The 9,360-nt window shown below is 38.0% G+C and overlaps 1 pseudogene; it reads left to right on the top strand.

The window, feature by feature from the left end:
* Positions 1-3,028: 3,028 nt before the first annotated feature.
* Positions 3,029-3,147, top strand: LOC120616876 (uncharacterized; annotated as a pseudogene).
* The last annotated feature ends 6,213 nt before the right edge of the window (positions 3,148-9,360 follow it).

Raw genomic sequence — 9,360 nt, 5'->3', positions numbered from 1 at the left:
AAGATATTTGCACACCGATGTTCATAGCAGAATTATTCACAGTCGCCAGGATATGGAACCAATGGAAGTGTCCTGCAGTAGATGATTGACTAAAGAAGCTGTGGTGCATATATACAATGGAATATTACTTAGCCATATGAAGTGATTAAATACTACCATTTGTGACAACATGGATGGACCTCGAGATAATCATGCTAAGTGAAATAAGACAGACAGAAATAGCTGATCACACGATATCACTTATATGTGGGATATAAACCTAAAAGCAACAAAGGAACAGGACAAACAAACAGAGACTCATGGACATGGACAATGGACTAGTGGTTACCAGAGGGTAGGGTGTGGGAAAGGAAGGGAGAGGTAGACGGAGTAAACGGGGTCAAATATAGGGGGGTTAGGAGAAGGCGAAGTGGGTAAAGGGGATCAAATATATGGTAGCTGAAGGAAACTGGACTTTGAGTTGTAATCACACAATAGAATATATAGATGTCAAATTATAATGTACACCTGAAAATTATATAATTATATTAATCAATGTTACCCCAATAAACTTAATAAAAAATAAAAATAAATAAACCTAAAAGTAACAAAGAGGACAAAAAACAGGGACTCATAGACATGACAATAGACTAGTGGTTAGCAGAGTGTAGGAGGGGAGGGGGGAGGGGGTAGATGGGGTAAAAAAGGTCAAATATGTGGTGACAGATAGAAATCTATGGGTGGTGAACATATAATGCAATGTATATATCCCTTACTGTTGATTTGTATGCCTGAAACTTACTAGATTTTGTTAATCGATGTCACCATAATATGAATGAATGAATGAATGAATGAATGAACAAACAAACTAACTAAGCTGTCAGATGGATGCGCACAGGATTGGTTAGTGCCCAGAAGATATGAATGGGGCTCATCATGCAGTGCAACACACATACAACTTCTTTCAACTACCTGAAGGATGAAGGAATAAGTTAAATGGCATTTGAAGACATCTTCCAACTGTATAATTCTTTGACTATATAAAAAACCTAATATTGTTATAATTACTATAATATACAAATACAAATTGCTATAGACTAAATGTATGTATCATCCCTAAATTATCATATTGAAACCTAGCTCCTAGGTTTCAATAACCTAGAACCAAGCCAGTCTGTGTACTAATATTGGAAAAAGTCATCCTGATATGATGGTATTGGGTAGAGCATTTGAGAGGTGATTAGTTCTTGACGGAGTTAGAACCCTTACAAAAAATAAAATACTCCAGAGAGCTCCCTCATCCCATCTACCATGTGAAGTTACAGCAAGAAAATGGCCATCTATGAGCCAGGAAGAGAACTCTCATTAGACATTGAATCTGCTGGTACCTTGATCTTAGCTTCCCAGCTTCCAGAACTGTGACAAACATTTCTCGTTTAAGCCACTGAGTCTATGATATTTTTTATTTTAGTAGTTTAAAAGTACTAAGACACACATACATACACTGATGATAGAACTTAGAATAATGTAAATTTTAAGAAAGCAAGGACCATGGATGTTTTATTCACTACTATAACCCTTTGTTCATCCTGTGCCCAATACTATGTCTGACACATAGAAGGCTTTCTGACTAATAATTGTTGAACAAATAAAAAAGTAGGGAATCAATTTTTAAAAGTATTCAATTCAGTTTATGTTTATACTTCTCTGGTTGATTAGTCTTCTATAACTTTTCGTGTATTTGAACAGAAGCATTTTTTTGTCTAGCAGAAGTCAGTTAATATTTTATAGCATCACAATTTTAAGTGAGGAAAAGAGTTCTTTATGCTAACAAACAACTTAGTTTTAAAATAGAATGACTGACAGGTCCTGAATTAATTTGCTAATAGTTCTTCCCATTGTATGGTAATTAACTCCAGTTGAATCTTTAGCCATAACACAATGTGTGTGCATATCTACGCTACATACAGATATATTTGCATGCATATAAATAAACAGTAGACATTGCAAATGGTTGATTTTAACTGTATCAATTTTCTTTTATGGTACACTCCCAAGTTTTGACAATTGGTTTAGCACAATTTAGCTGCAAGTACTTAAAATATTCTTGAATGTGGGGAAGTAATATAATACCTTTCCACAAGCTGTAGAAAGAAAGTTCACAAGAAAATTAGGGCAAATTTTCAGAGCAACTCGTGTATTTACATATCAATAATCCATTTAATGAAAAGCACAAAAATAGCAGATCAGGTTAAGTCCAGAAGCTACAAACTCAAAACATCCTGCTAAATTCAAAACAGTAGCAGTTGAACAAGCCAGTCTGTGTACTAATATTGGAAAAAGTCAATTTTTCATTAAAAAATTCTGGTTTGCCTTCTTCCAACTAGGAGGAACCGTATGCTGATCACATAGGATATGGTCTTTTTCTCCAAATCTCAGCTATCCTAGTGAACTCGCTTGTTTTCTGGAGTATTGTCCTGGTCCTGACAGCAAGTCAATTAGTAATCAGTGACCAAGTGCCCACTGTGAGCTGAACAATGAACTAAACATTATTGAGAGGAGACAAAATAAATAAGGCCCAGTCCCTGCCCTTGAAGAGTTACAACCTGGTTGTTTATATAGGACACGCATCTTACAATAATAATCACCTCTACAAATGCTTACAAAGCAACTCATGCAGTGCTCAAGTAGGGAGAGGAAGAGTGAAAGGGTTGAAATCTGAAAATCCATAAGGTGGGTATATGGGGAAATAAATACTTATTGACAAAGCTTAAAACAGTTGTACTAGCAAAGGGGCTGCAAATCAGTTGCTTCACGTGGAAGCAATAAGCTATTTGGCCAGCCCAGTGTATTTTACCAATGTGTATTTAAATGCCTACAGGTTCTATCACACCTTATTTATATCACATCTGGTAGTTTCACACATTTACAGTTCCTTACTGGTCTGGCCAGTGAAGGCATTTTAATTTGTTATCCCTGAATTAGGGGTACATCTTTAAAACTTGGCAAAATGGTTTAGGATCTTGCTACTCAAAGTTGTGGTCCATGAATCTGTGGCCATGCTACCCTGAAAAAGCCCGATCCAGTCTGATCTCAGAAGCTAAGCAGGGTCGAGCCTGGTTAGTACTTGGATGGGAGACCACCTAGGAAGACCAGGTGCTGTAGGCGTACAAAAATAAAAATTTAAAAAAATAAATAAGAGATTGTAAGCCGACAAGGTCCTTGCAATCTGTGAGGTCAATCAAGGGTCGCCTTGTATTTTTTTACTAAATAAAAAATAAGTTGTGGTCCACGAATCAGCAGCAACAGCATTACTTGGAAGCTTGTTAGAAATGTAGAATGACAGGCTCCACCCCAGACCTAGTGAATCAGAATCCGAATTTTAACAAGATCTTCAGTTGCTACCTATGCACACTAAAATTTGAGAACTACTAGTTTAGGACACATGAATAAAAAAGTCTTATTTCAGCCAAGAGAAATTAAAAATGGAGACTATTCTACCCATCAAGTGATAATGTGGGGGTGAAAATTAAACCAGCTTCAAAAATGTTGAGATTATATGAACTGAATACAATGTCTCCTTTAAAATAGTGGTTCTTAAACATCAATGTTCATTAGAATTTTCTGAATTGATTGCAGATTCTCTGGCTCTACTCTGTCAAAAATTTTCATTGAGGAGATGTGGAATGGGCCCTTTCAAACAAGCATACAGGTGATAATGAGTGCTATAGATTTAGTTCATCTCCCCAAATCCATATATTGAAGCACTAACCCCAGTGTGATTGTATTTGGAGACAGGGCCTTTAGGAGCTAATTACAGTCGAATGAGGTCATGGGGCATGCTCTAATTCTATAGTATTAGTGGCCTTCTAAAAAGAGGAAGAGGGAGAGATTGATCTCTCTCTCTCCACATATGCTCAGAGGAAAGGCCATGTGAGGAAAAAGCAAATGTGTACGAGTCAAGAAGAGAATCTTCACCAGAGCCTAACCATGCAGGCACACTGGGCTTAGACTTCTAGCTTCCATAACTGTGAGAAAATAAATGTTAAAGCCACCCAGTCTTTGGAATTTTGATATAGCAGCTTGAGATGATGCAGGAGGTCCCCAGACCTCAATTTGCCCTGGACCTTGCTATATCCTAGGCCTCCCATGGAATGCGGACAACTCCTTAGTATTTTCTATTCCAGGGCCACTAAGGATTTCAGCAAAAGAGCCCAGGAAGGTGCATCCTCATGGAGAGCATCAGGGGGTCAGTGGTTACCATCAGAGTGGAGCCTCCCAAGCAGCCTGGGCAAGGCACTGTGATGCTTAAGATGGGAAAGAGCTTTCATAGGCAAAGATAGAGGATAAGGAGAATCCAATCTGACCCATCATCTTCTCCTCATGTGCAGTTGTCACGTGGACAGGCATTTGATCTCTTTTCCCACTCCAGACACCTGCCCTGACATGACTTCCAATCCTCATCCCCAAATGAGATTACTATGAGGGTGGAATTCACTGCTGAGCCCAGTCAGATATCTGGCCTTGGGTAATTTTTTTTGTTGGTTTGCCTTGGGCTTCTTGCCTTTTTGCAACCTCAACTCAAGTGCACAAGTTCTTAGTATACAAACCTTGGTTTCTTCCAACCACCTCCAGTCAAGCTGCTGCATCTCAGTGCTCCCCTAGTCTCCTCTGCACTCCATCCATGATGTCTCCCCATATTTCTCATCTCCACAGTAACAGAAGAGGTCACATTTGTTGGGGTTGGGGCAAGTGTATCACGGAAGGCTGGGACTACAGGGATAACCAAGATTTCCATGGGTGTAGATGGATGTGAAGAATTTCCCAGTAAGAGCAAAGATACAAATATTGTAGAACACTGCTTTTCAAACTTTTTTATATATCAGTCTCACCTGGAAAGCCGGTTATAATTCAGATTTGAGGGCTCCCACTGTGATTCAGTAGGTCTGAGATGAGGCCAAGGAATCTGCTTTTTAACCGGGTCTGAGGTGAGGCCCAGGAACATGCATTTTAACCAGCATTTCAGGTGGTCTGGATGCAGTTTATCAAAGGACTAGACTTTGGGCACTACTATTTGGATCTACAGCTTCAATAGTGCAATCCTTCTTCACACAAATGTGACATTATACCTCTAAGCTCTGGTTTAAATGAGAGAAGTGAGCTCTTTCCCTTGTGACAGATGAGGGTGAATGAAAAACCCTCTAAAATATTTTTTAAATAAAGTATAGCAACTTCTAGGGCATAGGGCTGAGGTAGAGTTTCAGAAACTGTAGCCATTTATCCCAGACTTCCAACTTCTTTCCTAACATCTAAAAGCTGAAACTTGTATTGATTTCCCACAGGTGGCCTTTTGCTACAGCAGTCGCTTTTCCTTCTGAATCTTTAGCCCAAGCCAGAAAACCTCCACGTTGTCATCACACATTTCTTTCTTTAAAAATCTGATCATGGTTCTTTCCTGCCTGAGAATCTTATAACAATAGCTTTCAAATTTTTGTGTGCACTATTTAGGAGCTTATTTTTTTAAAATGCGGCTAGCTTCTTAGGATAGTTCCCAGAAATATGCATTGTAACAAGATCCTCAAGTAATTCTGATGCAAACTATGGATGCTCATAAATTCATGTGGGATTTATTCCAGGAATCATTTGCATTGTTAATTGGGACCTTCAAGAGACACTATTCAATTCTTAGGAATGTCAAGCTCTGTGGTAGATGCATGGTGATGTTTGAGGCCTAAGAATTTTCTTGAGTTCAGCAAATCCCGCACACTTAAAATTTCCTCAGCAGGAGAACAATGTGATAAAAACACTGAAAGTGATTATTTGAGCAACGACATGTGAACACAACCAAAGAGCAGATGGAATTAAAGACTCAGAAGAACTAAGCAGAAAGTGGGAACTATAGAAATAAAATCAATGGATCTCCTAATAGAGTATTTTAGTTTTTGGTTTTTGTTTGTTTGTTTTTTCTTTGTTTGTTGCCTTCAAGAACTCTGATGAGAGTGGGATTCTGAAAAATATGACAGGAGAGAAATAACCAAAAGCCCTCCTCAGAAAAGGAACAGACAGATCTCAGAGAGCAGTTGCCTTATGAGAATCCAGGCCCAGTGTGTGCAATCATGCTCCCTTCTCCTACTGTACTTTCAAGTCAGAGGGGAAAAGGTTCAGAAAAAGAAAGATCCAAAATAAAAGACAAGTGAGGAGCAAAATAGGAAATATATTCAGCTCCTAGAGGATTGACAAGGGGCTTATGGGGAGAAACAGACGAGGATTTAGAACGAGGCAACTTTTTCTTTTATTAAGGGAAGAATTTCACAGCATTAAGGGCCACATCACACCAGAGACTGAGCCGAACATCCTGAGCCAATAATGTATGCCATACGGCAAGTTAAAAGCCAAGTGTGCCTGGTACCCCTAGCTCGGAGTAAAGGCTACCTATCTGGAAGTTGATTTTACAGACAACCCGGGGTTCTTTCACTGCAGTATCACTTGGGACCTGAGACTGCATTGTTTTCCCCAGCAAGGGCTGGTGGCAGTGACAAGCATAGGTAAATTTTTCAAACTACATTTTTCAGTGCAACAAACAATGAGGCAGTCAGTATATTAAAAAGGGAAGAGTTTTCAGCCAGTAAAGCTACTTTGTTAGAAATCACCAGTAAAAAACCTAATTTCGGAGATATTCATAATTCCCCAGCTGCTATCCTCATTGAAACTATTTTGGATATTCTAGTATTACACTTCAATAGATGAGGTGTGGAACCTTGCTCTAGACCTATCCTTTCTCACACACACACACACACACACACACACACACACACACACACACACACACACACATCCAGACTACTCCATTCTAAAACTCACCTGTCCTAAGTGCCATTAAATCAGAAACAGAGGTGAGAAACTGATAATCCAAAAGCTGATACCAGCCTAATATATTAATGGGCACTGATGGCCTAAGGATCACTCACAAATATGTCAGATAGTAGCATAGTGGTTAGGAGTCAAACAGAGCTGAAGCCAACTCTATCACCTATTAGCTGCCTGACCTTGAGTGAGTCATTTAACCACTGTATGTCTCCATTTTCTCATCTACAGTCCAGGGAAATAATAGTATAGATTTCACAAGGGTTTTGCCGGTATTAAATGAGATTATGTGTAGCACTTAGCACAGAACTCATCATATAACAAATGTTTAGGAATTTTTAGCCATTTTCATGTTGCTACTGATGTCTCTCCTATCTAGTACTATTGGCATTTCAGTAGGGGAGTTCTAGAGACACATTAGCAATGGTAATTCTGATTATTAGTAAGAGACAGTTAAGGGAATTTAGCTTGGGACCTTTTTTATTCCACCACACCCAGAGCAGAATTCATCAGACATCTGGGATCTTTCCTCACTGGTGACTTGGATCATGCCTTTTAGTGTTTTCATCTCTTTGTCCATAAATGGTATTATACTGGGGGCAAATGAAAAGAAAGAAAGGAATCCTAAAGAAAACACAAAGCAGAACTACTCTAGTCCTTTGTATTGCTCAGTGTGCTACTTTTGGTACTCTTTCCTCACAGTATGTCTGTTATTCATTCCTTGCCAGAACCAAATTCCAATTAGGGGTTCATCAACAGCAAGAATTTTGCTGCAGAGAATAAAATAATTGTGACTTTTTTTTTAAAGCTGATTTTTACTTAATAAATCATCCTTTGGGGATGAACTATTGCTGACCTAGAAAAATTATTTGTAATCAGAAAGTTCGAAGGTCTAAAGAAATATTTATGTTTAGATTACTCTCATATAATGGTAGAGTATACATTTTTAAAATGTCAGACTACTTGTACAGCAACTGATTAGGTATCTAACTAAACATCCACTCTGGTCAGTCAGAAAAAAAACTAAACCTCATCTATTAAAATGATTAGCTAGAGGACACTAGTGCAATACAAGATATCCACATGGGTAACATGAATAAAAAAGTAAACTATAAACATATAGGGACCAAAATTAAAGAGGGAATCAGAAGGAACATATACTCTAGAGAGAAGACATTGCACCCTTAAGGTGATCAATGACTCTTTTAGGCAAAACCTGGAGGTCACAAGGTGATGCATAGAAGCCTAAGCAGTGTATTAATAATTCTTCAGTGAGTACTCTCATTTAATCTGCCACCCACATTCTAATCTTGGATTAGTTGATCATAATTGAATTATTCTGGTCAATTAAATCACAGTAATGAGGGAGGAGGCAATGATTCAGATTAATTTAGTTTTACTAGATTCAGGAGCAATTGCCCCTAAAGAGGCCCATGGCATCTAGGATCGTGGGATAATAAATGTGAATAAAATCATTGAAAAGAGGTTGACCTGGAAGAATCTATGACAATATTATCGACACATGACAAAATGTCATCATAAATGTCAACATCTGCATTTCAAGCCTGTTTCAAGAAACGAGGCTTTCACAAAGTTTTTATAAGCCCCACTTCCCCAGTCCCTTTCACTATATATGTCTCCCTCCCAGATAAGACAGGCATGTGACCATGGAGGAAAAAATACAAGAGATAGTATAAATTAGTTGGTGTTACAATTTTCCATTTTCTCCCTTAATCGTCTCTAATACCATCTTTTCCAATGTCTTATCTCACCTATTGGTTTTCATACTAGGCTATAAGAAGACTTCTTGTTACCCATGCCAAACCTCAGAAATCCTAAATTCTAGATTTTCATGTACCATATAAGAGAAACATTTTGCTTTTGTTTATAGGGAGGTTATAACTTGGCCCAAGCCATGAGTGTGTGGCAAAGGTATTTCCACTCAATTAGATGAGTGAGAAAGAAATAAAGAGAAATCATAGATGGATTGTCATTCGAAGCCTTTCTGACTTTTTGATAATTAAGAGTCTGGCAGAGAATGGGAATGGAAGCAATGTTTAAAAGGTTTCTGCACATTCCTCACTGTTAACTCTATTTTGATATTAAATTTTTCTATTAAATATATTATTTATAAAAAAATCATTATTAATATTAATTATCATGATGATTATATAGTGGTGGCATTTGGAGAGATCACTCCTAGGCTTTTGCTTTCTAATTTATCAGTAACAGAATGGTGGGAATTCTAGGGAAAGGAGGAAAAAACACTGGTGCATACATCCTATTGTCCACCAAATAGACCGCAGTGTGGTACCTAACCAAAAATAAAAAGTGATGTCCTGAATTCCATGCATCTCATCAGCATTTCGTAGGCCACTACATATGCTGCTACTCAGCCTCAAAAGCACTGATGCCAACTAAAAATCTGAGCCAATGTTTATTTTGTCCAATTCAAGATGTTGTACACCTGAAACTAATACAATACTATATGCCAACTGTAATTGGAAAAAAAAATAA

Source organism: Pteropus medius, unplaced genomic scaffold (genome assembly GCF_902729225.1).
Source record: "Pteropus medius unplaced genomic scaffold, Ma_sr-lr_union100, whole genome shotgun sequence".
Lineage (NCBI taxonomy): Eukaryota > Metazoa > Chordata > Mammalia > Chiroptera > Pteropodidae > Pteropus > Pteropus medius.
Note: the sequence above shows the minus strand (reverse complement) of the source record. Positions and strands in the feature narration are given on the sequence as shown.